This window comes from Zingiber officinale, chromosome 2B, assembly GCF_018446385.1.
Source record: "Zingiber officinale cultivar Zhangliang chromosome 2B, Zo_v1.1, whole genome shotgun sequence".
NCBI lineage: Eukaryota > Viridiplantae > Streptophyta > Magnoliopsida > Zingiberales > Zingiberaceae > Zingiber > Zingiber officinale.
Window position 1 is genome coordinate 28412328 of NC_055989.1, and position 19794 is coordinate 28432121.

At 50.2% G+C, this 19794-nt stretch overlaps 1 long non-coding RNA gene across 1 annotated transcript in view; it reads left to right on the forward strand.

Annotated features, from left to right (window-relative positions):
• The first annotated feature begins 3031 nt into the window (after positions 1 to 3031).
• The window catches only part of LOC122045537, a 32998-nt gene continuing 16235 nt past the window's right edge, over positions 3032 to 19794 (forward strand). Inside the window, exons 1-2 of the long non-coding RNA XR_006130010.1 lie at positions 3032 to 3094; positions 3202 to 3261. This is a non-coding gene — a long non-coding RNA (uncharacterized LOC122045537). The remainder of the gene's footprint in view (positions 3095 to 3201; positions 3262 to 19794) is intronic.

Here is a 19794-nt window from a genome sequence, read left to right on the forward strand (position 1 = left end):
TCAGAAGACTGCCTTCCGTACTCGGTATGGACATTATGAGTTTTTGGTAATGCCGTTTGGGCTTACCAATGCTCCTGCAGCATTTATGGATCTAATGAACCGGATATTCTTAGAATATTTAGACCGGTTTATTATTGTATTTATTGATGACATTCTGGTATATTCGCGATCAGAAGAGGAGCACGAACAACATCTCAGAATAGTTTTAGAAACTTTTCGGAAGGAACGCTTATATGCTAAGTTCAGTAAATGTGCTTTTTGGCTGAGTTCTGTGGGATTTCTAGGGCATGTAATCTCTAGCAAAGGGATTTCAGTAGACCCCCAGAAGATTGAAGCAGTTGACCGATGGGAACAACCAAAGTCAGTGCAGGAAATTCGTAGCTTTCTCGGATTAGCTGGGTACTATCGGAGATTTGTGGAAGGATTTTCTAGTATTGCTGCACCTTTGACTCGATTGACTAGAAAAGGAGTCAAGTTTACTTGGTCTGAGGCTTGTGAAGCAAGCTTCCAAGAGCTCAAGCAGAGATTGGTGAGTGCTCCAGTATTAGTTATTCCCTCTGGAGATGATGGATTCATTCTTTACACGGATGCATCTATTCAAGGATTAGGGGCAGTTTTGATGCAGTATGACAGAGTAGTAGCTTATGCTTCTCGTCAGCTAAAAGATCATGAGAAGAATTATCCCGTGCATGATTTAGAATTGGCAGCCATCATTTTTGCCCTTAAAATTTGGAGACATTATCTCTATGGTATTACCTTTGAGATATTCACCGATCACAAGAGTCTGAAATATCTTTTCACTCAGAAAGAGTTAAACCTTCGACAGAGAAGGTGGATGGAGTTTCTGAAAGACTATGACTGCACTATCAACTACCATCCTGGAAAAGCTAATGTAGTCGCAGATGCATTGAGCAGGAAGTCTAGAGGAGTATTGGCAACTCACAGGGTGGCAGTTACAGATATAGTCAGACAGTTTTCAAAATTAGATTTACAGCGTGGTATACTGGTCTCCTTGATCGCACAGTCCCCATTGGTGGAGCGGATTAAGGAAAGTCAAATGGAAGACCAGTATCTTAGATCTATAGCTAGTGAGTTGGAGTTAGGCCCCAAGCCAGAATTCACACGTGATATGGATGGATCTCTTCGGTTCCGAAGCAGATTATGTGTCCCAGAAGTACATCCTATTAAGGAGGATCTCCTTCAAGAAGCCCACCGATCGAGATTTGCAGTTCATCCTGGTGGTACACGGATGTATCAAGACTTGAAGCGATCATATTGGTGGAAAGGTATGAAAAGAGATATTGCAGACTTTGTAGCTCGGTGTCTAGTTTGCCAGCAAATTAAGGCAGAACACCAGAGACCGGCCGGGTTACTTCAGAAGATTGCAGTGCCAGAATGGAAGTGGGAGCATGTCACTATGGATTTTGTCACGGGGTTACCAAGGACCCAGAGGAGACATGATTCAATCTGGGTGATTGTCGATCGGTTAACTAAATCTGCACATTTCTTACCGATTCGTAAGACAGAATCTCTAGATCGTCTAGCAGAGTTATATTGCAGAGAAATTATTAAACTCCATGGTATTCCCCTCAGTATTATTTCTGATAGAGATCCACGTTTTACTTCGAGATTCTGGCAAAGTTTCCAAAAGGCGTTGGGAACCGAGCTGCGCTTTAGCACCGCTTTTCATCCTCAGACTGATGGACAGTCAGAGCGCACTATCCAGACTCTAGAGGATCTGTTGCGTGCTTGTGTGCTAGATTTTGGGGGTAGTTGGGAGGACCACCTACATTTGGTAGAGTTTGCTTATAATAACAGTTACCACTCTGCTATTCAAATGGCACCGTTTGAAGCACTTTATGGCAGAGCATGTAGATCTCCTATCTTATGGGATGAGGTCGGTGAACGTCAACTCTTGGGCCCTCAGAGTGTTCAGCAGAATGCTGAACTAGTACGCACTATTAGACAGAGACTGTTGACTGCTCAAAGTCGCCAAAAGAGTTATGCAGATAAAAGACGAAGAATGTTAGAATTTGCGGTAGGTGATCACGTATTTCTTCGTGTTTCACCCATAAAAGGAGTTAAGAGATTTGGGTTAAAAGGGAAGTTAGCACCCAGATTTATCGGACCTTTCCAGATTCTTGAGCGGATTGGTGCTGTTGCATATCGACTTGCGTTACCCCCAGCTTTAGCAGGAGTACATAATGTCTTTCATGTTTCTATGCTGCGGAAATATGTTCCGGATCCGACACATGTCTTGAAGGATCTTATAGTTCCCCTACAGTCTGATGCGACATACGAAGAATTCCCTGTTCGTATTCTAGATCGCAAGGAACATCAGTTGAGGAACAAATGCCTCCGTCTCGTAAAGGTTGGGTGGCAACACCACTCTGATCAAGAAGCAACTTGGGAGCGTGAGGAGGATATGCGTATCGGATATCCTCATTTATTTACCTCAGGTATCAATTCTCCTCAATTACTTAAATTTGGGAACCAAATTTCTTTTAGTGGGGGAGAATGTTAAGTATTAAAAAAAAAAAAAAAAAATTCAACAAGCCATACCTATCCACGTGCCCCCTTCCCCCTTCTTTTCCTCTTTTCTTCCCTTCCCCCACCAAACCTTGCAACCCCTCCTTCTTCTCTTTTCCTTGCTTCTCGTCAACAGCAGAAAAGGAGAAATCGCAGCAGCTCCTTTCTCTTCTCCGGTGGTGATGAAGGGTAGATCCGTTCCCTTTCTTCTTCTCCAGATTTGCGACCCCCTTCTCTCTTTTTCTCTTCTCCGACGGCAACAAGCTTCCTCTTCCTTGCTGCTGTCCTGCTTCTCGGCAACATCGTCGGAGCTCCTCGGAGTGTGCCGGAGCTCGCCGGACCACTAGGAAAGGGGGGAAAAACAAAGCCCTAGTTGCTCTCTCCTTTTCCCCTCCAACAGCAGCACCTTGCTGCCTTTTGTTTCCTCCAACAGCAGCCCTAGCTGCTGCCTTTTCTTGGCAGCACCGCCGGAGCTCGCCGGAGCTAGCTGAGGTGGCCAACGACGAAGGGAAAATAACCCTAGTTGCTGTCCTCATTTCCAGCAGCCACACAAAACCCTTAGAAGGTATATTTTAGGTTGCTTTGGGTTAAATTAATGTGTAGATTTTAGGTCATTATTATTATTAGATAGTATTTTGATTATTTAAGTTATGTTTGATATTGTGTTTGTAGATCCGAGCTCGAGTGGAGCACGGTGACCTGCCGATACTCGGAGATTTTGCTGTATATAAGGTGGATACATCTACTCTTGTCTATTTCCTTGTGCATGAATAAATATATAAATTGGAATATGTATATGTTGTATTATTGTTTTCAAAATGGGGATTAAACTGATATTATAAATAGCGAAATGGGTTAAAATATTAAAATTATTGGAGGGTAAATAATTAATATCATTTCTTGTTCACATGTGGGTTCATATTGGGATTGATATGGGAAGAGTTGTTTTTTTTTAAATTAAAGAAATATTCTGAATTACTCTTCTGTTGATACCTTGTCTCTTTTGACTTGCTTGACCTTTCATACTTCATGCTTTTGATACTCTATCTGTTGATACTTGTAGCTTTTTATCTGTGGACCCTATAATGATAAATTAATAGATTTGATACGAAAATATTACCTTGATTGACCAGTCAATATGAAAAGAGAATAATCATGATAAATGGATGAATATAATCATAACGGTGAATTAATAAAGATAGTAAATGAAGAATTAAAAAGTGAAGACCATGAGCCTAGCTTTATACCAGAGCTCTATATTAGAGTACTGGACCGCCCACATGTTATTGTGGTAGCGCGGCGGCCGCGGTCCAGAGTATCTGACCGTACACCCGAGGCGTGTTGGCGTGATGTAGCCCTCGGTCAGTGTTTATTATGTCTTCCACCGGTGAGGGATGATAGCCCGTACGTCAGATGACGTATGCGACAGTTTATACTCTTAGGAGGCTTTTAGTCTATCCATATGATATTTCACTCTGATGATATTAGCTCCAGTGATTCACTTTTTAGTTGATTTATCAGATTCAGACTATTGATATACATGTTGATCTTACCATGATAACTTATAATTGAGTGATTAAAATTGATTTTATTAATTGATCCTGTCCGAACCGGGAGTCAACGGACACTAGGCACGTGGCGCTCCCTGCTGGATCCTCGAGCGCTCCGGCGGACCTGCAGTAAAACCGAACCGGGAGGGGTGTCCCGGCGACGGCCCTCCGACGCTTAAGTCAGGCGAGGAATAACGAATAGGTGGCTTCAAGATGAAGATTTTTTGCATACCTCCGGTGAAGAAATGGAGGCCTTATATAGACCTCTCGAAGCACAAGCGCCGGCCAAAGCAACCACCGCCTTGACCATGCCGGTATGGAGTCTCTCAAGGGACATGCCCAAATATGGATCTGTCAGGCAGACGTCCATGAGACCATACTGCTACTGTATCAACCTTTCCATGATGTGACGGCAAGATCCTCCATCGTGCGATCTTGTGTACGACCTAATCATCCTTCTGCTGATATCCCATATCCCGAGATGAGCTCATAGGCCGCTCGGCTACCTTTTGTCGCGGATTTGGTAGAGCGGACGGGCCGACCCTCTGGCCCCTGCCGAGCGGACTACCGCTCGACCCTTCGATCCTCCTACCTTGGCGTCGGAAACCCAAGCCCCTGGATGGGTTATCTCTAGCTCCGCTCGGACCATTACCCGCTTGGCCAGCCCTCCATCCGTCCTTAGGTTGGGACCCTTCAGAAGGTGGGTCCCCCATTCTTACCGCGATCCCCCATTCTTACCGCCGGATCAGTTGCCTTCCCTTCAAGTCTAGTCGAAGGAGGCAATGAGTCTGACTGACTGGACTATACGTGCCCGAGCGGGCGGTCGCCGCCTTTCCGTGGCTCATAATATTCTTGGGTCCGTTCGGCCCTTCTGCCAAATTCAGCCGCTCGGCTCTTCGTTTTGGTTGTCTTGTCGCTCAACATGGGTGTTTGCTTGTCTAAATCTTCTCGGAAATCGTGCAATCTTTTTCATTAAGCGCATTAATTGTACTTGATGACAGGGCGCCACGTGTCGACCATTGTGTGGCGGCCGTCACTTACGATGGGGCGCCCGTTTGAAATGGACGGCCCGATGGCGTCCTTGTCCTCGTGACTGGATCGGACGGTGGAGGCAGCAGGCCCGGCTGTATAAAGTCTCAGTTCTCCTCCTCTGCCGCACGCTCGCTCGTGCTTCCTCCTTCTGCCTCCTCTGTCGCTGTAGCCTTCGGCGATCCAGTCCCACTTTCCGGCTACTACCTTTTCCCCGGTGATCTTTTCCGCCCGTTTCCTCCTCAGTGAGTCTTCTTCCTTCACTTACTAGGTTTTCCCTGCTCATTTCGCCTCTTTCGCTCCCCTTCTTTCAATTTCTTGCTATTCTTTCGCCTCTCCGAGATGGCAAGCTCCTCCGAACCCGCTGTTGGCGTTCAGGGCCCTTGGTACCTGACCATGGAGAGCCGATTTGATGAGGAGGGTGCTCGGCGCCTGGTTCGGACGTATGAGATTCCTGATGACCACGAAATAATTATATCCGACCCGACCGACCGGCCACATGACCCGCCGATTGGCACAATTTGTTTCTTTTTAGATCAATTCCAGGGCGGCCTCAGATTTCCTACCCATCCCTTTATTTTGGAGGTTTGTAACTATTTCCGCATCCCGCTCGGCCAACTTGTGCCGAATTCCTTTAGGCCGTTGAGCGGAGTGGTCATCCTCTTTAAGTTGCACAGTATTCCTCTTGACCCTAAAATATTCCACTTCTTCTTCTACCCCAAGCAATCCGAGCCGGGCACTTTTATTTTCCAAAGTAGAATAGGCTTTAAATTTTTTGATAATATGCCGACCTCCAACAAACACTGGAAGGAGTTTTTCTTTTACATCCGACTTCCCGAGCAGCCAGCATTGCGAACCAGATGGCAGACCGCTGTGCCGACTCAGCCGGAGCTTGGCAAGTTCAGAAGCAACCTGGCCTATCTTCATGTGGCGAACTGGTTGTCCGGTCAGCGATACAAAATCGACCAGTTGCTGCTCAAGGGGGTGTTGTATATTTTCGGATTGTCTCCCGTTCGGGCAAATCTCCCCTTCCGCATGAGTAAGGACCCTTTACTCCCTTGGTCTTTTTTTGTCTAATTGATTTTAATTTCTTTTATTGCAGCTGAAGTCATGTGGCGTTCCAAGGCTACCGCTAACCTGAAATTGAAGTCCGTGGAGATTGAAGCGGCTACGAAAAAAGAGCTCACCGAGCGGGGACTCATCCCCAGCCGCTCGGCGGATGCAGGAGAGGAGCGGGGTCGCAGCAGCGCCCCATCCGCTAGCGGAGGTTGGGCGGATCTGTTCCTCGGCTCGCTCCCATGCTGGGCGTTCAGTTGGAGATCCACCATTGGAGGTTGGTGAAGCGTCGAGACCCTGCCTTGCGGGCCAAGAGGGACCCGCAGGCGTCGTCGGCGTAACCGCTGACCGCATGCCCCATGAGATCGGGACCCTGTGGCCTCGCCTATCGCATAGCCCTCGGCTCTCCTCCCGAACTCGCCACGTCGGTTGGTAAAACCACCATAGAGTCCCGCATCAGTGGCCCTTGGCGGCCAAGTCCGCCCCTACCATCAAGACCACCCTCCGATTCCCGTCGGAGGAATATTCTTGTCTATGCCATCGGCCTGAGCCCGTTCACGAAATAACCTATGGTCCGCTCATAAGCTCTTGAGGGCCCAGATTCAGGTGGCCCTTATGGCTTAAGACTCGGCGATAACAATATACGACAGAGCCTCGGGTAAACCCATCTTCATTCCGTGTCATGCTATTGTTTGATTCCCATTATTATTTCCCTTACAGTGTGAGAAAATCGCCACGAGCCATCGGCTGGCCGAGTTGGAGGATCTTTTGAAAACTCCAAGTGTCGGGAGGTCCCACGGCCGAGCGGGAGAAACAAGCTCTGGCTGCAGAGGTGGCCCGACTCGAAGACTTGGTGAAGAAGTGGGACGGGGACGTGAAGCGCGCCAATGGTCGGAAGAGGCGAGCAATTGCTGATCTAGATAAAATGAAAGTCGAAGTCCGGGCCCTAGATCAGCAGTCTAAGAAGCTAGGGGCCGAGTTGGATGCCGAGCGGGAGATCCGTTCGGCCGAACGCACAAAAGCTGAGATGGACTTGAAGGCAGTCCAAGATACCTTAACCGCTTCCCGAGCGGCACTCAATGAGCCAAGTCGGCTAGCAGCAGCGCGCCAGGAATACATCCGCTCGGAGCGATTTGGCGAAAAGTTTGGTGGCAACGTCTCCTCAACCTTCCTCGAGGCGGTCAAGGTCACCACGGCGTACTTCAAGAAGGGGGGCATCTTCCTGCTGACCTGAGCATTCCCCCTCCCGAACTGGCGGCCATGATTGACGACATCCCGGACACCTTTTTTAATTTTGAGGATCCGGAGTGATGCGGGTTATTTCAAGCACTTTCTGTACTTCATCCGCTCGGCGGATGTAAAAATTTTGTACGTGCCGTTCGGCATAATTTTTCTTCTAATGAAACGATGTCCCTTTTCTTGTCTTCCTACTCATTGTCCATAATATTCTTCTGTTTGCTTAACATTGATGCTTGTAAAATTTTTGCCAGTCATGCTCTTAAGCTTTCTCCCTCACGCGTCCGATCGGCTCGGCTCATTGCATAAAGTCCGGCGAGAAGACCTACTCGCTCTGCACGTATCCCGCTTGCGTGAAGTCAACAAGCGCCGAGTATCGAAGGACCAACCCCAATCGGGCCTGAATGTTTTAATATTTGTAGTTTCCGCGGTTTCTTACTCGATATTCGTTCTTCCGCTTGGTATATTTATAGCCGATCGGCGCTCTCGATTTTTAACGACGGTGCTCGTCGGTAGCGGATGTTTATAAATGATCGGCTCGGCTCTTGATTTTAACGGTGCTCTCCCGGCGCGGATGTTTATAGCCGATCGGCTCGGGATTTTTAACGGCGTGCTCGTCGCGGATGTTTATAGCCGATCGCGGCTCTCGATTTTAACGGCAGCTGCTCGTCGGCGGATGTTTATAGCCGATCGCCGCGGCTCTCGATTTTAACGGCGGTGCTCGTCGGTAGCGGATGTTTATATACCGATCGGTAGCTCTCCATTTTTAGCGGCTGTGCTCGCTAGCGGATGTTTATAGCCGATCGGCGCGGCTCTAGATTTTTAATCGTCGGCGCGGATGTTTATAGCCGATCGGCGCGGCTCTCGATCGACGGTGCTCGTCGGCGCGGATGTTTATAGCCGATCGGCGCGTTTTAACGACGGTGCTCGTCGGCGCGGATGTTTATAGCCGATCGCGCGGCTCTCGATTTTTAACGGCGGTGCTCGTCGGCGGATGTTTATAGCCGATCGGGCGCGGCTTTCGAGCCGGCGGTGCTCGTCGGCGCGGATGTTTATAGCCGATCGGCGCGGCTCTCGATTTTAACGGCGGTGCTCGTCGGCGCGGATATTTATAGCGGTCGGCGCGGCTCTCGATTTTTGACGGTGCTCGTCGGTAGCGGATGTTTATAGCCTATCGGTAGCGGCTCTCGATTTTAACGGCGGTGCTCGTCGGTAGCGGATGTTATAGCCGATCGGTAGCGACTCGATTTTTGCGGCGGTGCTCGTCGGTTTTCCGCTCGGTTTTATACGGTCGGTGCGGCTCTATGGTTTAACGTCTGGGCTAGACGACTCTGGCTAATTTTGACGCTTCCGTTCGGCGACGCTTTTTGCCCTCCTTTTTATCACTTTTGGTTCCTTTCACCCAGCTCGGATAACGTACTCTTGGCCGAATGGCTCAGGGTCTGCTTCGTTGAGCATCTGGGTTAGGATAATATACCTCCGTCCGAATAGTGCGGGGCCTTCAATTTTAGGCGCTTGGCCCGACCCATGCGGCTCGGGGCCTTCATTCTTTTGTTGGCGATGTCTTGTTGTTCTCTTGATTTTTCGTTTACGCATTTCAAGTATTGAAAAAAAGTACACAAGATGATTTACATGAGCACACCTTTCACCTGCCGTGGGTTGGAGGTGGTTCGCTCCACGGCCTATCTAGTGTCGACCTTCCTCATCCTCCGGATGTCTGGCGCGGCCGAGCTTTTCGATGATTCGAAGGACACCCATGGAGCTTCAAGCTTGCCGGCGTCATGCCGGCGACTTTCTTCGAACAAGGTCGCGATGCGGAATGATACAGGGAATAATGGCGGTTATAGTTTTGCTTCATTCGTTGTCGATGCGCCATCAGCGAGCAGACGCCTTTGCCCTCTCTTCTACCAATCAGCCCCATGTTTTCCGTTGGCGTTGTCCTCATCGTAGCTCCGGATCCGGGCGGACTCCGCCGACTTCAACCGGAATGACGGCCTCGCCACCATATACCAAATGGAGCAGTGTGACTCCTGTCCCTTCTTTTGGCGTTGTTCGGATGGCCCACAAGGCGTTCGGCACTTCATCCAGCCAACTTCCTCCCAAATGGTGAGCGAGCAGCGCGAGAATACGGAGAATTTCGGTTGGCCACTTGACAGCGTTGCTCGAGGATAGGCCACGGATGTGAAATGTTGCTCAATCGTAGCTCTTGCGCAATCCTCTAACATCTTCCACAGCGAGCTGCGCGGTTAGGGACACTGAGTCGGCGAGGATCTGGATCGACAAATGATGTGTTGCCGGATGAATTTTTAACCATTTGTTGATCTAGCGGCTCGGCCTCCACCCACTTGGAGAAATAGTCTACCGCCACTAGTAAAAATTTCCTCTGCCCGGCCGCCATCGGAAATGGACCGACAATATCCATTCCCCATTGGTCGAACGGGCATGAACGCTTCACGCCTTCATTTCTTGTAGGTCGGTGGGAGAAGTTGTGATACTACGGCATGAAAGCGGTGAATCTTGTCGGCGGCATCTGTTTGTAAGTTGGCCAAAGTATCCGCCAGAGGATCTTCTTGGCGATGGCGCTCCGGATGACCCCATGATCCTTGATGTACTTCTTGGAGGATGTAAGCCGCATTACAACAACGGACGCGAGAAAGCTTTCTTGTAAAGTTGATCTCCGATGAGTGTAAACCGATCTAGCCGGGCCTTATTCATCGGAGGTGTGGTGCCCGACGGAGAAATTCTATGATAGGTGTCCTCCAGTCGCTTGGAAGCGTGAGGCCTTGCATCCGTCGGCGTGCGCCACAGCGATCACTTTTCAATTGGTTCTTTGAATGGCGGTGTTATTGAACTTCGCGAGTTTGGCTAACTCGTCTTGCACAGTTCTCCGTTCGGGGATCTTACGTATAAGAACCTCTCGGAAAGTAGCTTTGAGCTTTTCAAAGCCTCAGCGTAGAGTTTAAGCCGAACACTATTGATTTCAAAGGTGCCGGAAAGTTGTTGAGCGACAATGGAGAGTCACCCGACCGGCACCCACATGCCGGGCTGCCTACAATCCGGCTATGAGGGCCTCATATTCCTTCGTTGTTGGTAGCTTTGTAATCCGTAGGACGGATAGGTGCATCTTCTCTTCTTGAGGTGAGGCGGCAATATTCCGATCCACTTCGAGCCAGTGGAGGACCCGTCCACATATATTCTCCACATAGCTCCGGCTCGCCTTTGCGCCGGTCACAAAATCAGCCAAGTTGGGCTTTGATCGCGGCGGGGCTGATATTGGATCAAATTCACTTAATTCATCGTCCACTTGATGGTCGATGGGACGCTTGAGTTCAACAGTACTCTTCCGGTGGTATTGCGATAGGACAATGATGGTGTGAGCCAAGAAATACGGTCGAAGGCGCCGGCGGCTAGAACCAAAGCAAAGGCCAACTTCTCGAGTGTAGCGAGATTCGACATCCTTTAAAATATGGCTTAGAAAATACACCGGTGCTCTTGCGCTTGCCCTCACAAGTCTTTGAGCCTCTGACATGCTCGATCGATGACAAATAAATAGTGACTCACCCCGATCGGCTTGGCTAACATGGCGGAGAATTAAATCGTCTTCAATTCTCCGACGCTGATCATTCTTCGTCCCAGGAACTTAGTAGCCTTGCGAGATCTTGAAGAATGGAAGGCTCCGGTGATTTTGGAGATGAATCTGGACCAGCGATTATCCGGCGTCAACCTCTGCACTTCTCTTGTATTTCTCGGGCGGCATGTCTTGCGAGCTCTCACCTTGCTGGATTTGCTTGATTCCCGTTCGGTCACTATATTGTACCCAAGCGTCCTCCTTTTGCTCCGAACAAGCACTGGGGATTTAGCTTGACTCCATATTTGCGCGACGTTCGGTTTCTTCTATGTCCTTGAAAGATCGGCTTCGGACGGACTTAATGAGAATGTCGTCACATAGACTTCGATTCATCGATCGCTCCCAACACTTTGTTCATCAAGCGTTGGTAGGTGGCCCCAACATTCTTTAGTCCGAGCGGCATCACATTGTAGTGTCGTCGGCGTGACTAAACTAACCTTTTCTTGATCTTCACGGCGGCGGCATGATGATAGCCTTGGTATCGTCGAGCATGCAAATCATTCACAACCCGTAGTAGAGTCCACCATCTGATCTATCGGGGCAAGGGATAAAATCTTTGGGGCATGCTTTGTTTAAGTCCAGTGATCTGCAGACTCTCACTTGCCGCGGCTTGGAGACCAATACCACGTTAGCCGGCCGGCTTGGGAGCGCCTCGTATGTGGTGGCCTCCAGGCTTTACTTCCGCCGGATTATGGCATTACGCTCGACTTCCAAATCTTTTCTCCTTCCTTTGGTCGGCGTCGGTGGACATGCAACTCATCTTCGCCGAGGCTCGGTGAAATGGAAGCAACTCATGTATCGACGGACGAAGACATCATGATTTCGTTGGAGGCATTGGATCAACTTCTCCTACATTTCTTCCTCCGGATCGGAGGCGATAAAGTGTGGCCTCCGATCGGGTCGGATGGATCTGAACTTCCTCCTTTTCATCATAAATCAAAGCGGGAGGTTTCTCGGTTATGGCGTGTACCTCGATTGAGCGCCTTCCGGAACAACTTGCTCGGATCATTCTATATACTTCGCACGTTAGCTGATCTCCACACTTCTCCCACTTTGTCCTCCACGGGAACTTTATCTGGTGGAAGGTTGAGACAATCGCTCGGAATTGCGGCGTAGTGATCCAAAATGACGTTGTAGGATGATGAAGCGACCCACGAAGTTTATTGTCTGGTCCTCCTAGCGGCTCTTCTCCGGTGGTGGCGGTAGGATCTGTCCGGCCGGCTGAACCGTTTAAGTAAACCCGTAGGCGGGGTCGTCATGGCAATGACTCGGCACGATCAATTTGCGGTGATCGAGCGCCTTCTTGAATATGATGTTGGCCGAGCTCCCTGTGTCAACAAATATGCGGTGAACAGTGTAATTTGCTATTACCGCTTTAATGAAGCGGTAGCGTCGTCGTGAGCACTTCTACTCCTTCTAAGTCTCGGGCCGTGATTTCGGTCCACTTGCCCTCTTGGCTCAGTAGGCAGCGTGGATCTGCCGTTTGCCGAGCGCCTTCAGCCCGGTTGGAGTCTCCTCGGTTGGCGCCAGACAATGGCGTTGATCTCGCCCGGAAGTATTGCTCTGTTTTCCTCTTCCGGTGGGCCGGTCGTGACGTTCTCGGGCCCGCGATTCTCTGTCTTGGAGATCGGTGCCCGTCGGGTGTCTGTTGATGTGCCTTCGGTGCGGGTCCGGTCGGCTTCATGGGTCCTTTGTCTCCTGTCGATGGGAGGAGACCGTCGTTCGCTTTCACTGGGAAGGGATTAGCCACGAAGGAAGACTTGACAATCCCTCGTGTTGTGCGTGTCCGTGGTGGAAGGAGCGGAACATAGGGGTCCACCTCTTCTTTGGCTTGGGCGGCGGCCGCCTTCTTGTCGTGCGATCGGCGTGGGGATCGGTGCTTGACCCTCGGTCCTCTGGTGGGCTGGCGGCGTCTCTTTGTTTCAGTGCGAGCAGTCGGCTCGGTTAGAGTTTCCTTTTTCCAGCGGCTTGCGCTTCTTCCACATTTATGTATTCGTTGGCCCGATGCAACATGTGATCATAATCTCGGGCGGCTTTCGGATGGCGACGAGAAAAAGTCCCCATCTACAACCCTTGTGTGAGCGTTCATCATCATCTCCGATGTGGCGTTGGGATGTCCATCGCCACTTGGTTGAATCATTGGATGTAAGCTCGGCGATTCTTTTGGCTCTTGTGATGGCAAACAGTGACACTTGTCTTACGATAGCAACGCTGGCGAAGTGGTGGAGGAAGGCGTTGAAGTCCTTAAAGCTAGCGATGGATCGTCCGGCGTCTCGAAACCAGATTGGCCGTCCAGGAGAGTTGTAAGGAATCTGTGACACTTTACTCCATACGTATATTGATGGAGTGTGGTATGTTATCGAACTTACCAGTTGATCATCGGGTCGTGTTCCGTTGTACCGCCCGATCGTCGGAGGCGCGTGTAGTGTAGGTGAGGGTCTCGTGGAGCCTCAGGGGTGTGATTGATCAGCTCGGAGATGAGTCACTTGGGGCTTTTCCTTCTGTCCCGTTACGCCTTGGCGCCGATACGAAGAGCTTACTGTCTCATTGGTCTGCGGCTTGAGTGCGAAATAAGGCCAGTGGAATCGGCCGGTGGCCGGAGGTGCTTGGCTAAAACCGCCGCCTGAATGTTGCTTGTTGTTAGTAGTTAGGCATTGCTCTATTTTGTTCCTAGGTTTGTGACCTTATCTCATTGGAAGCTTGGGTTCAGTCGGCATACGTGTGTTGTCAAATCGATATAGGTATCAGTTCTTATTCGGATCTGGTCGTTCCCGCAGTGATTTGATCTGTCAGAACTTGGAGTCGCGGACCTTTGGGCGCATCGGCTCCCTGCTGGATCCTGGGCTCGGTGAACTGTGATAAACCAAGCCAAGGGAGGGTGTCCGGCTGACTGACCTCGACGCTCAAATCGGTGAGAATAGCGAATGGTGGCTTCAGATGAGATTTTTGCATATAGGTGAAAATGGAGGCCTTATATGGACCTCACGGAAAGCTGGGCGCTCGATTGAAACAACCACACACTTTGACCATGCCGGTGTGGGTGTCGAAGAATAATGCCCAAATTTGGATCATGTTGACGGTCAGTGAGCCATCTCTTCTTGTGTCAGCCTTTCTGTGATGACAAGATCCTCCAGCCGTGCGATCTTGTATGCAGCCTAATCATCTTCGCTGATATCCCTTATCGGTAAAGGCGCGTGGGCGTGAAGCACACCTTTATACCTAGCGGTATTTTGGCGAACGGACAACCCGCTGACCTCTATTTCTTGAAGCGGACTACCAGCTCATTATGATCCTCTGCCTTGGCGTCGGGCTTAGGCCCTGGTGGGTTATCTCTGGCTCGCTCGGACCATTGCCGCTTGGCCAGCCTCATCCGATCGCCAGGTTGGGACCGCCAGAGGTGGGTCCCCGTTCTCAAATCCCCGTTCTACCGTAGGATCATTAATGATGACAGTATTGATGAGTGAATCTGACTATCTAAAATTTGCCTGATTATAGATAATGAAGATGATTATTGATCAAATTGGTAGATGGGGGATCGCGATGCATCGAGGACCCTCTGAGTCTAACAAGGCGAATGGCTGGCCAACTTGTGTCGGCGGGCGGGCAACCGTCAGGCTATTTCGGCTGTAGGAAGATCGGCGGCGATGGTCGCCGAGGAACGAAGGCCAGCCTTGTCGGTCGGCATGTCTGGCGTAAAGCCAACCGGCGACCCTTCAGATATCAGATATCGGCAATGACCGACTTATCCCTGCGTCGCGCAATCATCTATCATCGGGTAATCGATGCTGATATGGTCTCGCGGGCGCGCGGCAGAATCATGTTGGGCATGTCGCCGGAACCTGGGCGTAAAGCGGTGGTTCTTTCGACTGGCGGCCAGGCTGGCCGGTATAAACCTCGTTCTTCGCGGTGCGTCGTCTGGCCACCGTGGTGTTCACCGGCGACAATCCGGTGCGTCGTGAACATTTCTGCGATTCGGCGGTCTCGGCGGGCGCTGCGTGCTGCGATGTCCGTTGACTTCAGTCATCAGTCGGGTGGCGGCGATGCGGGGCTGCCCCATCAAAGCAAACAGACAGGCTGAACGACAGCACCTGCGATGGCGCTCGGCAGGCGGCGCTGTGAACTCGCGCTGGAACAAACGGCGGCTGGCGGTAACAGCATTTGCTCGCGTCGGCGGCGAGCTTCGTCACGCATTCGAACCTGGCGCAACCGGAAATCAGCGGTGTCTGGGCGGATAACGGCGGCCGGCAGTCTCCGGCCGGTCAGCCGATATCGACCCTGGCACAACGTGCAGGCGATCGGCGGCTGGTTGTGAACGACAATCGCTCTGAGCAAATTGATATTTCTGTTACTCCATCAGCTCTCGATGAACAAAGTCTTGGCGTATTCTACAGCCAGAATATGCTGTGTTTCGGCTCTTGGCTGGTATCGCTAAACGATCTCCTGCTGGCGGGCTCACTGTCGAGATGAGTGTCGCTGTTCTCGTCAGCAAAACGAAATGACGGTCGACGATTGACGACAGATGAATATCAGCGACATCGACGACGATGGGCGTATCACAAAACGCAGATGGGGCTAACCGTTAAATCGTGATGCCGGATATGATCACATCTGCATCGACCAGCTCGTGGGCATGGCCGCCGACGACCGTGGGCGGCGGGCGGCTGCGGCGCGCTGTTCACCGAGGGCGGCAGTGATCTATCGACTCTGCCTTCTGAAAGTGACGCCCGTGACAACGAAGAGGTGAACTGTACGCTCGCTGCGATCAGTGCGCCTGACTGCGGATATCGGTCTTCCCGCCGTGGCTGATCCGTTCCCGGCCCGGCGGCATTCCTGTCGGTGGTGGGAACCCGTGGCGGGACCTGGCGTTGTCAACGGGTACCCGATCGACGCCGATGCTCAAGGCCCGCCGGCGTCGGCGATGCGGGCGGGGCTGTGCGGGCGGTCAGCGTCGTCGCTGGCGAGATAGCCGAGCGAGCGAGCGTGTGTTCGCAGATCACTGTAGTCATTGTAATAATGACAATCTTCCTTCAAGTAAGTATAGTCCCGTTTCACCTGTGTTGACGCGGACTTCGACATCATGGGCGGGCCGATCGCTGAAATGCGTGGCGGGCCCGCCAGGCTGGCGGCAATTGACGTCGGCGGGCTCGGCCGGTTGGAGGGCAGGGACGAGACAATAAACGGCCGGGTGTCGGCAGGTGCCCTTCCGGCGGTCAGCGGTGTGACCTTCCCGGGAAGATAAAGTTCAGGTGGAGGCAAGGTGGGAGGTGAGTGAAGGCCGACCGCATTCGGCTGTTCTGCAAGACGTCCGGCGGAAGCTTCGCGGGCGCCCGACTCGGGCTGCCGCCGCTGGCTCTGCTGTTGAGGAGGATTCAGAATCGTCTGACCCGATGGGAACCGACTTATCGCCTGTCTGGAGGGCGCGAGGCGGTCAATACTCAGCAATCATGATAATCTTCGTGGTCGTTGTTGGGGAGCCTCGCCGACGCGCGGCGCAGACCCATGTCGACTGGCATCTTCGGCGTTCAATCTTGCGGCAGCTCTCCTCGGTAGCCAGGCGGCCCATCATGAGTCGTCTGGCTGACGTCTCCAGCCCGTCGTCGGCTGGGATCGCTGCGTGTGAGCCCCATCACCGCTGATCGTGAACTGCGGCGTTGTGGTGTTGCGCGTGCTGACGCCTGGTATCGTCGGTGCCGTCGCCGTGAATCGAAAAGGTTAACTGTATTCTTGGCGACGCGTGTGACAGATTCGGTCGTGAGACCGCAACGATGTTAAAGCCGAGGCAGATGGGCGAAATCTGGGTCAGTGGACGTTCTAATGTCGTGCGTTTCGGGACATGGCTTTCGCGGCTGTGCTGAAGCAGCTCGTGAAGGTGGTAGGCGTTCTTGAGATGCAATAATGACCGACGAGGCTCAGCTGCTGAGTGAAGCTGGGTATCCAGCCAAGGCGGTGTTTGATCGCTGCGCATTCATCTCAAGGCGGCCGGGCCGCCTGTTCAGATCTGTGAGCTGGGTCGATGGTGGCGATGACCGGTCGGGCGTGGTATGGTCGGTAAACCGGGTATTGTTGTCATCGGTATCTTCGACGTGGTGGCGGCAACTGTTCGCCCGTTAAGGATGTTGGTCACGCGGGCTGAAGTTGTGCTGCTGGTTAACGCTCGCGCCGGCGTGCTGGCTCGCTCGTGCTCCGGGGCGAGCGATCCTTCAGGCGTGGTCTGACTCGGGCGGCTTCGTCAGTGAGAATAAAGTGGGGCGTCAATATCGACCCGGCGATCAGCAATCTGGTTTGAGCGAGATCGCTGACCGGTGGATCGAACTCTCGAAGATGCACTGCTCCGTTGGTCTGAAACTATGACATGACGAATGAACCCTGTCTTGGGATTGTGACCGTGTGGCGGGTCGAGATTCGGATGTGCTGGGCACTGAGTCAATGATGTTCGGCAAACTCTGCGTTGAACCTGGCTAAGCTACTCGGTGCGAAGATCCCGACAGGCGGCGGGCTGGTTAACCCGGCCAGCGACCAGCGCGATTGCCGTTCGTGACGATGGCTGGCTGATGGCCGTCGAGACAGGCCTCCGGACTGGCGACAGGCGTTCTCATAAATTTACTCGTTTGTTTTCCGCCTCCGACGAATATGCGGCGGCTCCTGGGAGAGCGATCGATTCACTCATCGGTCGACGGCTTTCTGTGCCCGCGGCGGTGGCGGGTTCATTCGTCCTCAAGAGTACATCGAGATCATCACCGGTCATCGGTGACTCGTTGAAGATCCTGTGGCGGTTGTTGACACCAACGGGTATCGCAGCTTCCGCCTCATGCCGGTATCTAACTCCTGGCCGACAGCGAAGCGTCTGTATTTCGCCGTTGTGACGGGGAATAGTCGATCATTGAATGGCGCGAAAATAACACTGATGGGCTATTTCTCAGTAGTGAGCCGCGCCCGTAACAAATCACTGACATCAGATGGCTCATCATTATCATTGTCGTTCATTGATTATTGCTCGAGCCTATGGGTTCGCGTGCAAAATTTTGTACAAAGATCACGAACCTTTCTATAGCTACATTGTGTTCTTTAAATTAAATTTTGGTTCTACTTGAACTTAACACGTTTTGATCCAAGCTTAATCTGTTGTTCTTTAGGTTTGACTTGGATCTGTGAACTTAACCGTTCGACCCAAGTCTCGTAGTGTGGTCCATTAAATGTTAATTTCCATAAAGGTTCCCGATCTTGGCGTGGCGGTAGCCTTCTTGGATATGGGAGCGACCTGCAAACTAGACAAAACCTTTATTATTTAATATTTAATTTCTAAAAACAACTTTGGGTTAACCAAAGAACAATCAAAATCCTGGGAAAAGAAGAAACAAAGAACACAACCCGAAAACATAGAAATACTAGAGCGTAAATACCGTGTGTTGATATTTCATAAATAACTAGCATGATCACGAGTAAATTACTAGTTGTACAGCAACAGAAAAATATCTTGATCTTCCTAAAGCATTCCTCTCTTCTATCTCTCCGGACGTTGTGTAGTGACTGATCTACCAAGATGAAAACCGCAACCACCTTCTTCTTCTCCGAGCAGGTTCGACCCTGAAGGAAGAACTTTGAGAAGAAAATCAAAAATACAACAAATAAAGAGATGCTAGCTTTCTCTCCATATTTAGCTTCTTCTTCTCCAAGTAGTGTCCGACCTACAGAACTCAGAGAGATGATGTTAAATACAAAGGGAAGAGGAGAGGTAATGGTAGAGCCACAACACCCGAGGAGGGAGAAAGCGATGAGGTTGTGTCTTGTGAAGGCACCCTCACCCTTCTTTTATTCCTTGGCCCTGGGCAAATTAGGAAATTTAATACAATAAAATTTCATAATTTCCTGGCTTGTGATTTATTTGAGAAAAATAAAATAAAATTTCCCGAATAAACTCTAATGAAGCCGTACGTCAAGAGGCAATTGAATGAGTTTTAATCAATGATTAAAACTTTCGTATTGTTTTCAAAATTTAAAAATAAATTTCTCTTTAAAATCTCTTGTGGTTAATAAAAATATCATAATTTTAATTTTATTAACATGAATAATTTAAAAGAGAAAATAAAAAACTCTCTCGATCTGAAATAAGAAAGAGATCTAATCTCTTTCTTTAATTTAATAAATCTTTTAAGAGAAGATACGTAATTTTACACTTTAAATTATATCTTCCACATAATAATAAAATCTAAAATTAAATTTATTTTTATTTAATTATGGTTGGCCCTACTAGCTTGGTTCAAGTTAGGCCGGCCACCTTAAACTCCAGCTAGGGCCGGCCTCTAGCACGGTTCCCAAGCTAGCTTGGCCGGCCCCTTTAGTGGGTATAGAAGGTGGGTATATGTGGTATAGTACTCTATAAATAGACGATAGGGACTGAGAGGAGGAATTGGTTTTGGTCTCCTGATAAAATTAAGCATCCCCCTGAACACACAACTTAATTTTATCAATGATAATTCATTCCACTAGAGAACTATCATTGAACTACCGCACCAATCCCAAATTATATTTTTGGCTCCTTCTTATTATGAGTGTGTTAGTCTCCCTGTGTTTAAGATATCGAATGTCCACTAATTAAGTGAGTTACTGACAACTCATTTAATTAATATCTAAGTCCAAGAGTAGTACCACTCAACCTTATTATCATGTCGGACTAAGTCCACCTGCAGGGTTTAACATGACAATCTTTATGAGCTCCTCTTGAGGACATTATCAACCTAGTATCACTAGGACAGTTTCCTTCTATAA